The sequence below is a fragment of the Papio anubis genome, chromosome 2 (genome assembly GCF_008728515.1).
Source record: "Papio anubis isolate 15944 chromosome 2, Panubis1.0, whole genome shotgun sequence".
In the NCBI taxonomy this organism is placed as follows: domain Eukaryota; kingdom Metazoa; phylum Chordata; class Mammalia; order Primates; family Cercopithecidae; genus Papio; species Papio anubis.
In genome coordinates this window covers 138,740,545-138,757,805 of record NC_044977.1, presented here as the reverse complement: position 1 = coordinate 138,757,805, position 17,261 = coordinate 138,740,545, and the positions used below count along the sequence as shown (strand labels likewise).

At 41.7% G+C, this 17,261-nt stretch overlaps 1 pseudogene; it reads left to right on the top strand.

The window, feature by feature from the left end:
* The first annotated feature begins 11,969 nt into the window (after positions 1-11,969).
* On the top strand, positions 11,970-12,804 carry LOC116273812 (annotated as a pseudogene).
* Positions 12,805-17,261: the final 4,457 nt, after the last annotated feature.

Below are 17,261 nucleotides of genomic sequence, written 5' to 3'. Positions count from 1 at the left end.
CGGGTGGATCACGAGGTCAGGAGATCGAGACCATCCTGGCTAACATGGTGAAATCCCGTCTCTACTAAAAAATACAAAAAACTAGCTGGGCGTGGTGGCGGGCGCTTGTAGTCCCAGCTACTCGGGAGGCTGAGGCAGGAGAATGGCGTAAACCTGGGAGGCGGAGCTTGCAGTGAGCTGAGATCTGGCCACTGCACTCCAGCCTGGGCAATAGAGCAAGAGTCCATCTCAAAAAAAAAAAAGAAGATGTTATAATTATCCCCACTTTACAGGTGAGGAAACTTAAGCACAAAGAGATTGTATAACTTCCACAAAGTAACATAGCTAATTTATTTTATTTTATTAATTTATTCATTTTATTAATCAATTATTTGTAGAAATGGAGTCTCACTGTGCTGCCCAGGCTGGTCTTGAACTCAGGCTCAGGTAATCCTCCTGCCTCAGCCTCTCAAAGTGCTGGGATTGTGGGCATGTGCCATCACACTCAACCTAAAACTTTTTCACCAAACTTTAAAGTCTCTTTTTGTCTTTAATATGCTACACTTTTTTTTGCTTGTTTTTTATTTGTTTGTTTGTTTGTTTTGAGACAAAGTAAAGCCTCACTCTATTGCCCAGGCTGCAGTACAGTGACTTGATCTCAGCACACTACAACCTTCCCTTCCTGGGTTCAAGCAATTCTTCTGCCCCAGCCTCCTGGGTAGCTTTACAGATGAGGAAACTTAAGCACAAAGAGATTGTATCAATTCCATGCCTGGCTCATTTTTGTATTTTTAGTAGAGGCAGAGTTTCACCATGTTGGCCTGGCTTCTCTCCAGCTTCTGATCTCAAATTATCCACCCACCTCGCACCTCGGCCTCCCAAAGTGCTGGGATTACAGGCATGAGCCATCGCGCCTGGCCTATATGCTATAATTTTGAAGAAGAATGTCAGTCAGACCAATATTTTTCCTCTAAATGAAGTAAATTTTATCTGTGAGATGTTTTCTATCAGTTTGTGAATTTTTCATGGAGATACTTCTGAATAGTACTATTCCCAATTTTATCAGTCTAACTGAAGAGCTAAAAATAATTAAATGGAGAACAAATGGATGGAACCAGAAACAAAAGGATGAGTATCTTTGCATAGATATTGCTTCTATTCAGCCGGGTGCGGTGGCTCACGCCTGTAATCCCAGCACTTCTGGAGACTGAGGCGGGCAGATCACAAGGTCAGAAGATCGAGACCATTCTAGTTAACATGGTGAAACCCCGTCTCTACTAAAAACACACAAAAAATTAGCCAGGTGTGGTGGCGGGTGCCTGTAGTCCCAGCTACTCAGGAGGCTGAGGCAGGAGAATGGCGTGAACCTGGGTGGTGGAGCTTGCAGTGAGTCGAAATTGAGCCACTGTACTCCAGCCTGGGCAACAGAGCAAGACCCTGTCTCAAAAAAAAAAAAAAAAAAAAAAAAAGATATTGCTTCTATTTGCAGGCCTGGCGCGGTGGCTCACGCCTGTAATCTCAGCACTTGAGAGGCCGAGGCAGGCGGATCACGAGGCCATGAGTTCAAGACCAGCCTGACCAACATAGTGAAGCCCCATCTCTACCAAACAAAAAAATTAGCTGGGTGTGATGTCATGCAGCTATAATCCCAGCTACTCAGGAGGCTGAGGCAGGAGAATCACTTGAATCAAGGAGGCAGAGGTTGCAGTGTGCAAGATCACACCACTGCACTCCAGCTTGGGCGACAGAGCAAGACTCCGTCTCAAAAAAAAAAAAAAAAGATATTGTTTCTATTTGCAGATCTTAACTAGTCTTTTTTTAAGATAAAGTCTCACTCTGTCATTCAGGCTGGACAGACTGGAGTACAGCAGCATGATCATGGCTCACTGCAACCTAGACTCCTGGGGCTGAAGTGAGCCTCCTGCCTCAGCCTCCCAAAGAGCTGGAACTACAGCTGTGCACCACCACCCCCAGCTAATTTTGTAGAGACAGGGTTTCACCATGTTGCCCAGGCTGGTCTCGAACTTCTGGGCTCAAGTGATTTGCCCACCTCAGTCTCCCAAATTGCTGGGATTACAGGCTTGAGCCACCATGCTTGGCCTTAACTAGTCCTTGAATATCACTGTTAGCCTACCAGAAAACAGCAAATGAAAATGAAAATAAAACAAATAGTGTTTATCTCTTTCTTTTTTTCTTTTTTTTTTTTTTTTTCTGAGATGGAGTCTCACTGTGTCGCCCAGGCTGGAGTGCAGTGGCGCGATCTGGGCTCACTGCAAGCTCCACCTCCCCGGTTCACGCCATTGTCCTGCCTCAACCTCTCGAGTAGCTGGGACTACAGGTGCCCGCCACCACGCCCGGCTAATTTTTTATATTTTTAGTAGAGACAGGGTTTTACTGTGTCAGCCAAGATGGTCTGGATCTCCTGACGTCATGATCCGCCTGCCTCGGCCTCCCATAGTGCTGGGATTACAGGCGTGAGCCAACGCACCCGGCATTTTTTTTTTTTTTTAGACAGCTTTGCTCTATCACCCAGGCTGGAGTACAGTAGTGTGATCTCGGCTCACTGCAACCTCTGCCTTCCGGTTTCTAGTGATCCTCCTGCTGGGATTACAGGTCAGCGCAACTATGCCACGCTACTTTTTGTATTTTTGGTAGAGGTGGGTTTTTGCCATGTTGCCCAGGCTGGTCTTCAACTCCTGACCTCATGTGATCCGCCCGCTTCGGCCTCCCAAAGTGCTGGGGTTACAGATGTGAGCCACTATGGCTGGCTGATGTTTCATTTTTTTAATAACTCAGGAATTTATGGCTCATATAAATAAAATATGGAACAGTAAATTTGTACATTTTCTCAGTTCAATTGAAATTAAGATCTCTGTGATGTCTCTTATCTTCAGTTGTTTTATATGTGTTTCCTCAACCCATGTTTATGAATTGAAACTGAACCTTTGTTAAACATCTGACACTTGGAATACTCCCTGAAATTGAATTTCTTTTTGACACTTGGAATACACCCTGAAATTGAATTTCTTTTTGGGGTTTTCCATTATTTCTCCTCAAGGCAAACTTTTGGCCTCACGTAAGCACTCAGCTTTCATGCCTCTCCCTTTTGGAAGATGAAGTATTATACATACTCCCTGTCTTTAAAAATGATAATAGCAATAATATAAACAACAACTCCCACCATGTGACATCAGGAAGGAATTGTTCCTCCCAGTTCAGTGATTACATTGTGCATTTGGGGGAACAGCCCTTAAGAATGGCTCATAATGGTTCCATTTTTTTCCTTGGATTGCAATATATTGTTGATCATAAAACCAACATGTTTTGCCAAAGACAAAACTGCAAACTGAGACTGGACAGGGATTGCCATCCAATCTGTCACTGTTTATAGTTACCACTATTAGTTTTAGTCTATAACCAAGGCTGAGACTCTCTATTAGGCCTCTGACAGGCTGAATACGTATTTGCTTGGTAATTATGCTATAGGATGTACAACAGTCACATGGTATTTTTATTCACTGTACATTGTTTAATAAATAGAGATAACTGTCAGGCATGTTAGCTTATGCCTGTAATCCCAGAACTTTGGGAAGCCGAGGCGGGTGGATCACCTGAGGTCAGGAGTTCGAGACTAGCCTGACCAACATGGAGAAACCCCATCTATACTAAAAATACAAAATTAGCCGGGCATGGTGGTGCATGCCTGTAATCCCAGCTACTCGGGAGGCTGAGGCAGGAGAATCACTTGAACCCGGGAGGCAGAGGTTGCGGTGAACCAAGATTGTGCCATTGCACTCCAGCCTGAGCAACAAGAGTGAAACTCCATCTCAAAAATAAATAAATAAAATAAAAAATAAATAAATAGAGATAACTAAAATTGTATAACATCTGACATACCAATGGTCTACATAGCAGCAACTTTTCAAGGTTCTCTTATGGGAGATTAACTGGCATTACTTATTAAGTATTTAAGGTTGTAAAATATAACAACAAAGGCTGGCATTTATGCAGCACTTTCTAATTTAGAATCTTCCTATGCAGCTAATTATTTGAGTTTCACACTAATGCTTTGAGATAGGTACAAATCTTTCAGTGCCTATACAGGAAGAAAGAAAGCCAAGAGTTGGAGCCAAGTAAATAAATAAAGTGGACTCCCAAGTACCAGTTTAAAATAAGCCTAGGCTAAGTTGTTTATCCTGAGTCCTCAAAACTCAGAAATGTACAGTGCTTTAAGGTCTTTCTAGAACTAAAGATCAGTAAAGTTAAGCCTGAAGACCAACTTGTGATATGCTGGCATTGACCTCTGAATATCAGGTATTAAAGTTTTATTTATCAGAAGAGAGGGAGGAAGGGAGGGAGGAAAGAAGGAAGAGAGAGAGGAAAGGAGGGCAGGCTGGCTCTAGGAAGGAAAGAAGGAAGGGAAGGGGAAGGGGAAGGGGAGGGGACGGGAGGCGTGGGGAGGGATGGGGAGGGTAGGGGACGGGAGGCGAGGGGAGGGATGGGGAGGGGAAGGGAGGGAAGGGAAGGGAGAGCTCTTCATTGCCTGCAAAATAAAATTTTTCCAGGCACGCACCTTGCATTCTAAAAACCTTGATCTTGTTAGTGAGATCCTGAGTTGCGAAAATGGTTTATTCCCTTTATCTGCCTCTCAGACTGGGAACCCTAGTTTCCTTATCTACAAAATTAGACATATGCATGTGCGTGCATACACACACAGATGTGTAATACATTTCAATATTACTATAAGAAATAACTGAAACAACCTATTTTTACAAAGGCCTCTTTCCTTGTTTTGTTTTTTGATGTGTACATTTTAAGATTATTCAAACTGAAATGTCTGTGTATTGTTTTGGCAACAGGAACCTTATTACAGAATTATACTGAACTAGGAAAAAATGATTTTGACCCTACTCTGGCCTGGACCATTGTCCACCTGCCATGTGTCTCCCAGACCAAGGAATAGCTCTTTATATTGGGGCCAAATGGATCAACACCTGTGTACCCTATGGAGTAATACTTTCTCAGCTTTTCTGTTTTAAATATGACCCATATGTGTCTCTGATTTTTAAATTTTGTGAATAAGGGCCTAAGCCAAACAATACTGTGTGTTTGTTAACTGTTCCTATAATACATAAGCCGAGTTCCAGTGAGATACTATATATCAGAAGCTCAGCCAGGTTGGATGTTTTCAAATTATGGTGATTAAGAGACAAAGCATTTTATTATCTGAATTCCTTGGATAAACGGTAGTACCTTTGGATAAGGCAACAATATCCATAATGTTTCTATTACTAAACTGTTCTTAGTTCATCTGTTTGTATTGACTTCAGCATTCTGTAATTAACTTCCTCGGAAAACAGAATAACATTATATTTACAAAAGTAGCAACTGGCCTGGCGCGGTGGTTCACTCCTGTAATCCCAGCACTTTGGGAGGCCGAGGCAGGCGGATCATGAGGTCAGGAGATCGAGACCATCCTGGCTAACACGGTGAAACCCGGTCTCTACTAAAAATACAAAAAATTAACCTGGCGTGGTGGCGGGCGCCTGTAGTCCCAGCTACTCGGGAGGCTGAGGCAGGAGAATGGCGTGAACTCGGGATGCAGAGCTTGCAGTGAGCTGAGATTGCGCCACTGCACTCCAGCCTGGGCGACAGCGCGAGACTCCGTCTCAAAAAAAAAAAAAAGTAGCAACTGTAGCTAGCATTGTGTGGCGTACTTAGTAAGTATAGGGCACTGTTACAAACAACTTATATGAATTAATTCATTCATCCTCACAAGCATGCTGTTATTCCTATTTTACAAACAAGAAAATTGAAGCTCAGAGCAATTAAACAATCAAAGTCTTACTACTATATTTACATTTTTTTCTGGAATTAATTCACTGCTGAAAATTTAAAACTATTACTTATGTATATTTTTGTTAGGAAAACAATTATCATTCCTATTCTTATCCCAGACCAAGGCAGCAATTTTGTTCAAGAGTAGTTTGCAAACTCATAGCTGTTGATTAATCCATTTAGGAAGCCTCTCTTGTTACTCAATTTACACGGTTTCATTAAAATAAGATGTAGATAATCATATCTAACTTATTGAGGGTGGGGAGCCTCTAGTGCATCAAAACTATTATATACAATTAACTAGTAGGTTAAATTTTGGACAAACAATCCTCAGATACACTATATGGCAAAACAAAAGTAGTAGTTTTTTTTTTGTTTTTTTTGTTTTTTGTTTTGTTTTTTTTTTTGAGACGGAGTCTCCCTCTGTCGCCCAGGCTGGAGTGCAGTGGCGCGATCTCGGCTCACTGCAAGCTCCACCTCCCAGGTTCACGCCATTCTCCCGCCTCAGCCTCCGAGTAGCTGGGACTACAGGCGCCCGCCACCACACCCGGCTAGTTTTTTGTATTTTTTTTTTTAGTAGAGACGGGGTTTCACCATGTTAGCCAGGATGGTCTCGATCTGCTGACCTCGTGATCCACCCGCCTCGGCCTCCCAAAGTACTGGGATTACAGGCTTGAGCCACCGCGCCCGGCCAAAAGTAGTAGTTTTAAGCAGAAGTCATTGTAAAATATTAAGTACATGTCAATACCAAGTCCCTAAGATAAGGAAATAGAGAGGAAAAGTTCTAGGTTTTGTTTTGTTTTTTTTTTTGAGACCAAGCCTGGCTCTGTCTCCCAGGCTGGAGTGCAATGATGCAATCTTGGCTCACTGCAACCTTCGCCTCCTCCTCGGTTCAAGCTCCCAAGTAGCTGGGATTACAGGTGCACTCCACCACGCCCAGCTAATTTTTTTTTTTTTTTTTTTTTGTATTTTTAGTAGAGACGGGGTTTCACCATGTTGGCCAGACTGGTCTGGAACTCCTGACCTCAAGTGATCCACCCACCTCGGCCTTCCACAGTGCTGGGATTACAGACATGAACCACTGCGCCCATCCTTGTTTTGTTTGTAACTATCAGTTCTTTAGCACTTATCTAGCCAATCCTTGACTGTGTGTCTCAAAGGCAATTGACAATAAGGAGATATGCAGGACTCTTAACACCAGCTGAAGCAAATGAGTTCTCCAGAGTGAAGGGCTCATCTTTATGTGTCTTCCCAGTAGGAAACATTCAGTTGATCACAAGAATTTAAAAATTAGTGCTATCATCCAATTTTTTTTTTTTTTTTTTTGAGAGGGAGTCTCGCGCTGTCGCCCAGGCTGGAGTGCAGTGGCCGGATCTCAGCTCACTGCAAGCTCCGCCTCCCGGGTTTGCGCCATTCTCCTGCCTCAGCCTCCCGAGTAGCTGGGACTACAGGCGCCCGCCACCTTGCCCGGCTAGTTTTTTGTATTTTTTAGTAGAGACGGGGTTTCATTGTGTTAGCCAGGATGGTCTCGATCTCCTGACCTCGTGATCCGCCCGTCTCGGCCTCCCAAAGTGCTGGGATTACAGGCTTGAGCCACCATGCCCGGCCCCAATTTTTGAAATAATTCATATCTGTGGCTAGGCACAGTGGCTAAGGCCTATACGTACTCCCAGCACTCTGGGAGGCAGAGACGGGCAGATCACTTGAACTCAGGAGTTCGAGTCCAGCCTGGCCAACATGGTGAAATCTCGTCTCTACTAAAAATACAAAAATTAGCCAGGCGTGGTGGTAAGCGCCTGTAATCCCAACTATTTGAGAGGCTGAGGCAGGAGAATGGCTTGAACCCAGGAGGCAGAGGTTGCAGTGAGCATAGATCATGCCACTGCACTCCAGCCTAGGCGACAGACTCTGTCTCAAAAAAAACCAGTAATAATAATAGTAATAATTTAGATCTGTAAAATGGTTCTATTTTTCCTAAGTTGAAAATAAAAGGTAATTTTCTGTTCATCTTTTCTTTATAAAAATGTTTTGTGGCCTGGCACGTGGCTCGTGCCTATAATCCCATCACTTTGGGAGGCCAAGGTGGGAGGATTATTTGAGCCCAGGAGTTTAAGACCAGCCTGGGCAACATGGTAAAACCCTGTCTCTATATAAAAAAAACTTTTTTTAAATTTTTTAATGTTCTTGTATAAAAGTTAGAAAAATGAACAGTCTTATCTTAAAATCTTCTCCCTCTCCTTCTCCTCACTCTGCCTCCCACTTCCTGTCTCCCTCTGCTGCTTCTTTCTTCTTTCTCCTTCAACTTTCGGTTTCAAGCAATCCTTCCACCACAGCCTCCTGAATAACTAGGATTATAGACACAAGCCACTGTGCCAGAACTAAAATCTTCTTAATGAATAGGTGCTTCTTAGGGGTAAAGTATAGTTTCACAAAACTCACAAAGTGATTTCAAGCAGCATCTAATCTCACAATTTTTTATAAACTGCCCTTATAATGATACCTTGAACCAGCATCTCTGAAAACTTCAAAGCTATTCCTGTATCATTACATCTTTATCCCCAAAAGACCTCTGGGAAAATGCAGACAAGCTATTATTATACCCATTCTACAGACAGGACAACTAAGATCCAGACCGCTTTGTATCACCTAGTGAACTAGTAGGGTCATAGAATTTTCACATCCTACATTCATTGTGAAGCCACATGTCACGTACCTCTAGAATTAAAAGTGTTCTATTTTTGAATCAAGGCTTCGTAAAATGTCAGGTTGTTTAATCCTAACTGATCTCAGTCAGCTCTTTCTTTAGGTCCTCACTATTTGCATATTCTAATTAACTCTGCTCTCTATTTTAGCAAATGTATATATACTTTTATTTTCACGATGATACGGTAATGCTTGTCTCTTTTAAAATGAATATATAGGGTCGGGTGCAGTGGTTCATGTCTGTAATCCCAGCACTTTGGGAGGCCAAGGTGGGTGGATCACCTGAGGTCAGGAGTTCAAGACCAGCATGGCCAACATGGTGAAACCCTGTCTCTACCAAAAATACAAAAAAAATTAACCGGGCGTGGTGGCAGGCGCCTATAATCCCAGCTACTCGGGAGACTGGAGCAGGAGAATGGCTTGAATCCAGGAGGTGGAGGTTGCAGTGAGCCGAGAACATGCCATTGCACTCCAGCCTGGGCGACAAGAGTGAAACTCCATCTCAACAATAAATAAATAAATAAATATAAAATAATAAAATAAAATGAATATATATTTATTGTAACAATTTTAGAAAAATATTAAAAATAAAAATCACCTATTATCCCATCATTCAGAGATGTCTACCAGTGACACTTTGTGAATATCCAACATCTATCCATTTATTTTTCTACATAACACACATACATATATATGTTTATATATGTATATGTGTGTGTGTGTGTGTATTATATTTAGAGAGAGAGAAATTTTTTGTTTGTTTTGTTTGAGAAACAGGGTCTTGCTCCATTCCCCAGCCTGGAGTGTTGTGGCACAATCATAGCTCACTGCAGCCTTGACATCCTGGGCTCAGCAGTCCTCCCACCTCAGCCTCCTGAGCAGCTGGTACTATAGGTGTGCCCCACCACATGTAGATAATTTTTAAAATTTTTTTGTAGAGGCAGGATCTCACTATGCTGCCCAGGCTAGTCTTGAATTCCCGGGCTCAAGTGATTCTCCCGCCTCCTCCCAAAGTGCTGGGATTACAGGCATGAGCCACCACGCCCAGCCTTGTTTTATATGTTTTACTTCACTAATATGTGCTGAACATCTTTCCATGTTATTAATATACCTTACAACCTTTCTTCTGGTAAATGTTATTGAAGTATAGCAGACATGCAGAAAAGTAAACAATCATCAGCGTAGAGCTTGACAAACACTCACAAAGCGAACATGCCCATGTATCAGCCTGAGACCAAGAAATGGAACATCTGCAGAACTCCAGAAACCCTCTTTGCTTACCTCCCGTCATGAGGCTCTCCCAAAGTTAACCACTAGTTATTTTTGCCTGGTTTTGAACCCCATACAAATGACATGTAGTATATTCTCTTTTGTGCATGGCTGCTTTTGTTCAACATTGGGTTTATTAGATTCATTCATGCACAAATTCTTATTAATGGCTGCATAGTCTACTATATCATTAGGATAATTCAAGCTCAAAAGCAAAAAGTTCTCTTTTATGGAACATTTAAGCTATTTCGCTCAATATCATAAACAATGCTATAAACATTCCTATTGTTTTGTTCATATTTTTGTATATTCCGTAGGATAAGTTCACAGAAATTGAAATGTTGATTGTAACGATACACAATGGTAAAGCTCTTTGTGTTTTTTTTTTTTTTTTTCCTTTTCTTTTTTTTTTTTTTTGACAGGACCTCACTCTGTCACGCAGGCTGGAGTACAGTGGCACAGTCAGTGCTCACAGCAGCCTCGACCTCCAGGCTCAAGTGATCCTCCTGCCTCAGCCCTTAGAGTAGTTGGGAATACAGGCGTGTGCCACCATGCTCAGCTAATTTTTTGTATTTTGTTAGTAGAGATGGAGTTTCACCATGTTGCCCAGGCTGGTCTTGAACTTCTGGACTCAAGTGATCCTCCCACCTCGGCCTCCCAAAAGTGCTGGGATTACAGGTGTGAGCCACCTTGCCCTGCCATGTCAAATAAAGCTTTTGGTGAATATTACCAGATTACTCTTCAGAGTGGTGAAAATATATTCACGCCAGTAGCATGTGAGTGTGAGAGACTGTTTCCCAGTATCTTCTTCATCAACACATATTACAATTTTCCTTACTCCCTATGGTTGCTGATGGTTTCTAGTCAGAACGTATTATAGCTATTAATAGCAATTTACTCAATTCAAATCTTGAATTATTTCAGAGAGAGAAGGACCAGTTTTTATTTTTTAAAAGTAAGTTTATTATTATATGAGAGTTGTATGCACTGGATTTTGTTTAGTATATTACTCCTCAGTTAACAGCTTTTCTTAAGTAATAGCAGGCATCATGATACAGGATTCCTTCAGTATATACAGACTGAGCTAGCTAAATAGTTTACTTCTCAAACATTTACTGTTCCAGGGTCTGAAATGAAATATAAATACAATATTCTTGGCCAGGTGTGGTCTACTCGGGAGGCTGAGGCAGGAGAATCACTTGAACCCAGGAGGCAGAGGTTGCAGTGAGCCGAGATTGCGCCACTGCACTCCAACCTGGATGACAGACAGAGACTCGTCTCAAAATAAATACATACATACATACATACTATCTTATTTATGCCTATATTTACGTCACTTTCTAGTCCCTTAAGCATAGAGATTTACTAGTGTAATTAATAATTACTACCCCATGTTTTCATAACTTGAATTTTTTCTTTCCACAAGTCTTTTTTAAAGAACTTTATTTTATTCTAAAGATGACATGATTGTTTGAAAATACAAATAAGTAAGAAGAAAAAAATCATCTATATTCCCTCCACAGAAAATCACTGCTTGTTTGAGAGGTTTTTGCTATCTCAGTGTAGTCTGTTAGTTCATTTGTTCTTTCTCTCTCCCTGTCTTTTTTTTTTTTTTTTTTTTTTTTTAATGAGACAGAGTCACTTTTTCACCCAAGCTGGAGTGCAGTGGTACAATCATGGCTCACTGCAGCCTCTGTCTTCTGGGTTCAAGGGATCCTCCCACCTCAGCCTCCCGAGTAGCTAGGACTACAAGCATGCACCACCACATCTGGCTACTTTTTTTATTTTTTAGAACAAGGTTTTGCCATTCTGCCCAGACTGGTCTCCAACTCCTGGCCTCAAGTGATCCTCCTCCCTTGGCCTCCCAAAGTGCTGGAACCACAAGCATGAGCCACTGCACCTGGCCTTATTGTAGTCTTTTCGATATACATTTATATAGTTACTTTTCACACATACGCAAAAAAAAAAAAAAAAAAAAAGCTGTACCTACGCTGTTTTATAACCTGCTTTTTTTCTCCTAACATGTCATAGATAGTTTTCCATCTAATCATCTCTTGATCCAAACAACTTTACTCAATCAATTAGTGTTTATGTACCTATATACATTCTCTCCAGAATGGTTATATGTATGCATATCTATCTATCTATCTATCTATCTATCTATCTATCTATCTATACTATCCACACACACACGCCAAACTTTAAAAATGGGTGAGAGTTCCTTTTTCTTATGGAATTATGAAATTATCTCACAATCATGTGTAGTGTTGAAAGAGTCCTGGCAAGCAGTGTGAAGAAGAGGTGAGAACCATCCCTGGACCCACCAAAGCCTGCACGCCACTGCATCCCGCGCCCAGTGCCTACGTCCCACCGCTGTCACCCCTGCCACCATGCCCAAGAGAAATGCTGAAGGGGATGCTAAAAGAGATAAAGCTGAAAGGTGAAGGACAAGCCATAGAGAAGATCCACGAGGTTGTCTGCTAAACCTGCTCCTCCGAAGCCAGAGCACAAGCCTAAAAAGGCCCCTGCAAATAAGGGAGAGAAGGTACCCAAAGGGAAAAAGGGAAAAGCTGATGCTGGCAAGGAGGGGAACCCTGCAGAAAACGGAGATGCCAAACAGAGCAGGCACAGAAAGCTGAAGGTGCTGCAGATGCCAAGTGAAGTGTCTGCATTTTTGATAACTGTGTACTTCTGGTGGCTGTATAGTTTGAAATACTATTTTTTATCAAGTTTTATAAAAACGCAGAATTGTGTTTTACTTTTTTTTAAACCTATGTTGTCAGCACACAGAACACTTCATTGTTGTTTTGGGGGAAGGGGCATATGTCCCTAATAGAATGTCTCCAAAGCTGGATTGATGTGGGAAAAACACCTTTCCCTTCTAGTTTTGAGAGACTTCCTCTTGGCTCCCAGGAGGAGGGATTCCCTGACTTTGACACACGTGGCCTCTTGGTATAAAAGCTTTGTGGTATGGAAAAACAAATTTGTTTTTATGTCCTCTTCTCCCTTTCCTTTTTTTTTTTTTGAGACGGAGTCTTGCTCTGACGCCCAGGCTGGAGTGCAGTGACGTTATCTCGGCTCACTACAAGCTCCGCCTCCCAGGTTACACCATTCTCCTGCCTCAGCCTCCCGAGTAGCTGGGACTACAGGCGTCCGCCACCTCGCCCGGCTAATTTTTTTGCATTTTTAGTAGAGATGGGGTTTCACCGTGTTAGCCAGGATGGTCTCGATCTTCTGACCTTGTGATCCGCCCACCTCAGCCTCCCAAAGTGCTGGGATTACAGGCGTGAGCCACCACTCTCGGCCTTCTCCCTTTCCATCTTTCAGCAGAGATTAACTCCCTTAAGCCCCAGACATCTGTTGTAACCTGACCCCCAGTCATTGGTTACCAGTGTGTCAGGCAATCTGGACTTTCCAGTGATGCCTAGAAAAGGAGGAGTTGATACTTCCTTTTTGGTAGGACAGAGGTATTAGGACAGAGGTACTAGATGGCACCTGTCAAAAAAGCAGTGGTTCCATTTCTAGATTATGGATCTTCAGATAAATTCTGCCATTTTCATTTCACTTCCTGAAAGTCAGGGTCGGCTTGTGAAAAGTTGTTAAACAACATGCTAAATGTGAAATGTCAACCCTCACTCTAAACTTTCTCTGTTCAGAACATCAGATGAAAACTTCTTTGGGTTTTATAGCAGCTTTCTGATTTTTGGTAGTCCATGGAAGAAGGGAGTTTGAAAGTTGTTGTATACTGTTAACGATTGTCTGCCCATGTCCTGCGTGAAATACCATGATTGTTTATGGACAGTACCTTTAATAAAGCTGGATAGAGTTTGACTTGGAAAAAAAAAAGAGTCCTGGCATCCAAGGAGCTCAGGTGAGAATGTGTTTACTGATGTAATTTCTCTTGGCTCTAGCCCATCCCCTTCTCTTATTTGTCTCCTAGTACCTCTGTCCTACCGAAAGGAAAGTATCAACTCCTCCTTCTTGACTTTACTGTACATTTCAGTTTCCAGCCAGGAATTTTGAATGCAGAGGTCTACAATTTTCATCCATCATTTTTTAAACAGACTACTAAGAAACAGTTAGCTACATTTGTTTCCCCTGAGTGTCACTGTTGTTTAAATTTCACTTATAGGCATGCATGCCATGCTTATCAATTAGAAGTGCTGTTTCCATTCATTAATTGTATGAGCTGATGGTACAATAGTTAGCTCACTAAAAAAATATGTAATCACTGTATAGAACGTACAGTTTTAAATTGTTAGGATTTGAGGGCCAGGAGCAGTGACTCACGCCTGTAATCCCAGCACTTTGGGAGGCCACAGTGGGTGGATCACTTCAGGTCAGGAGTTAAAAACCAACCTGGCTGGCTGGGCACAGTGGCTCACACCTGTAATCCCAGCACTTTGGGAGGCCAAGGTGGGCAGATCACGAGGTCAGGAGATCAAGGCCAGCCTGGCTAATACGGTGAAACTCCATCTCTGCTAAATATGCAAAAAAATTAGCCGGGCGTGGTGGTGGGTGCCTGTAGTCCCAGCTACTCGGGAGACTGAGGCAGAAGAATGGCATTCAACTCTTGAGGCGGAGGTTGCAATGGTACAAGATTGCACCACTACACTCCAGCCTGGGCGACCGAGCAAGACCCCGTCTCAAAAAAATAAATAAATAAAAATACATTGTTAGGATTTGGAATAGGTCTAGTATTTTTCTAATATGATGTGAGGGTGGGGGAGTAGAGAAAGGAACCTATTACTGTAGCTCCACAGCAACCTATTTACAAGAATATAACTTTCTAGTTAATCTATCAAAAATGAGTGTATATTTTTAATGTTATTCTCGCTTGAATTTGGTATACTTGCATACTTCAGCAGGTAATCCGATGAGACAAATCAGTTCCCTAATTTAACTTTTAACTTCTTGCCCAAGATAAGATAAGTAACTGTTATAAAACTGCCGTTAACTCCTCTTGCTTTCAGTGAGAAAAAAAAAAAAATTCCATCTGAGGATCAACTGTGATTTATTCACCAAGCCCAGTCATTGTTTGAGTATCTTAAAGGGTATTAAATGTGACATATTCATGTGAAAAGTTTGTATTCTTTATATTTGACAGAACAAAATCCACAAATCATTAGACCCAAAACTCAACTTGAGATGAAAGGTCATTGCTTTTTTTCCACCAAGCCATCTAACCTAGCTTAAGCACAAATATAAAACCATCTGCTTACCAGGAGGCAAAGGAGCACAAAATCCATTAGCGCCATATGTATCAACAGAAGTGTGACTTCAGAGCCGCAAATGTTTTCAATATTTTTCCTTCATTATTTTCTGCCAGAAACTTACTTGGAATGGTTTTCCTTTCCATAACATGCACCGAATTTCAGTTTAATTATGTAAGTCCTCCCCCCCTTATTAAGTAATTACACATTTTCTCATCCATGTGTCTATATTTCACAAGTAACTGCTTCCTTTTGTTGGCAAGAACAGAAAATTAACCAAAAAAAGAGGGAAGCAATGAGATTTTATTTTCAATGTCTACCCCTTCTTTCTCCTTAGGGGAGCTAACACATCTTCCAATGCATCACCAAATAAAGATGCTGACTCAGTCTATTAAGTCATCCCTGGAGTCTGTGGCATAATAAGACAGTTTTCTGTACAAAAAGTTGTCTTATTAAATGAATGAAAAATAACTTTTCCTTGCACAAAATTGTCCTTAGTGAAATAACTTACATATGAGACCAAATTCTCCCATACTTATTCCAAAGCATTGCAGAGAGCAAACAGAAAGTCAAAATGACAAAACTGCTTAGTTAGAAATTATGCTTTGAAAATTTCACCAAAAATGGGAGGTTAATTGTGGTTGACATATGGCAGTAAAATTCTTGCCAACTGAAAAAAAAAAAAAAAAAAGTGAGCAGAACTTCAGAGGGCGGGGGAGGAAACAAAGTAAGTGAGAAAGTTTCAGATGCAGTTTTAATGGTTGTACCTTATTTATGTGGACGTAGATTTGTCTAAATAATAATCCTTTGCATTTGTGGCTTATAAAACATAACATTTTTATATCCATTACCTCATTTGATTCTTATAACAATTCTGAAAATAAGACAGAATAAATTACCCCCTAAAATTACAGATGTAGAATCTGAGGTTCAGGAGTGTGAAATGACTTGTCCAAGGTCTCATGTGGTTCGTCAGTGGCAAGTCTCCTGACTCTTGTTTTTGTTTATTTATTTATCTGGAGATGGAGTCTCGCTCTGTCACCCAGGGTGGAGTGCAGTGGTACAATCTTGGCTTACTTGCAACTTCCGTCTCCTGGGTTCAAGCAATTCTCCTGCCTCAACCTCCCAAGTAGCTGGGACTACAGGCGAATGCCGCCACGCCCAGCTAATTTTTTGTATTTTAGTAGAGAGGGGTTTTTCAATGTGTTGCCCAGGCTGTTCTCGGACTCCTGAACTCAGGCTGTCTGCCTGCCTGGACCTCCCAAAGTGCTAGTGAGCCATCACGCCTGGACTTGTTTTGTTTATTTATTTTATTTTTTTGTTTTTTGTTTTTTTTGAGACGGAGTTTTGCTCTTGTTGTCCAGGCTAGAGTGCAATGGAGTGATCTTGGCTCACTGCAACCTCCGCCTCCTGGTTTCAAGTGATTCTCCTGCCTCAGCCTCCTGAGTAGCTGGGATTACAGACATGTGCCAGCACACCTGGCTAATTTTGTATTTTTAGTAGAGACAGGGTTTTTCCATGTTGGTCAGGCTGGTCTTGAACTCCCGACCTCAGGAGATTTGCATGCCTCGGCCTCCCAAAGTGCTGGGGTTACAGGTGTGAGCCACTGTGCTCAGCCTACTACTGCCTTTTTTAAAGTAACTGCCAGAAAATTACTTAGATACAAGTTCTAAGAATGCTATTGTGACTCAGTTGTGTTGCTGGAACAAAAGAAAGTTAGAAATTATTTAAACAGACATTCTACATAAAAGATTAAATTCCAACTTGGCTCGGTGGCTCACGCCTGTAATCCCGGCTACTCAGTAGGCCAAGGTGAGAGAACTGTTTGAACTCAGGAGTTCAAGACCAGCCTGGGCAATTTAGCAAGACACACTGTCTCGTTTTAACGACATAAATAAATTAATTAAAAATTAAAAAGATAAAAGATTAAATTCAAGTCATTAACTTCAGCCTGATCCATCCAAATCTTTCAAAGATTATTTCACATATTAACTACAGATATTTAAATTCCTTCTTTTTAATGGTTGATTCATTAAAATTTCACTAATTTTTCTTTCTCCTGCTGGCAGAGAAAGCCAAGAGTAGAACAACAGGATTAAAATAGAAGGAATAAAAAAGATTTCATATTCTGAAAAGTCAAAAACAGGACTCTGGCCGGGCGCGGTGGCTCAAGCCTGTAATCCCAGCACTTTGGGAGGCCGAGACGGGCGGATCACAAGGTCAGGAGATCAAGACCATCCTGGCTAACCCGGGGAAACC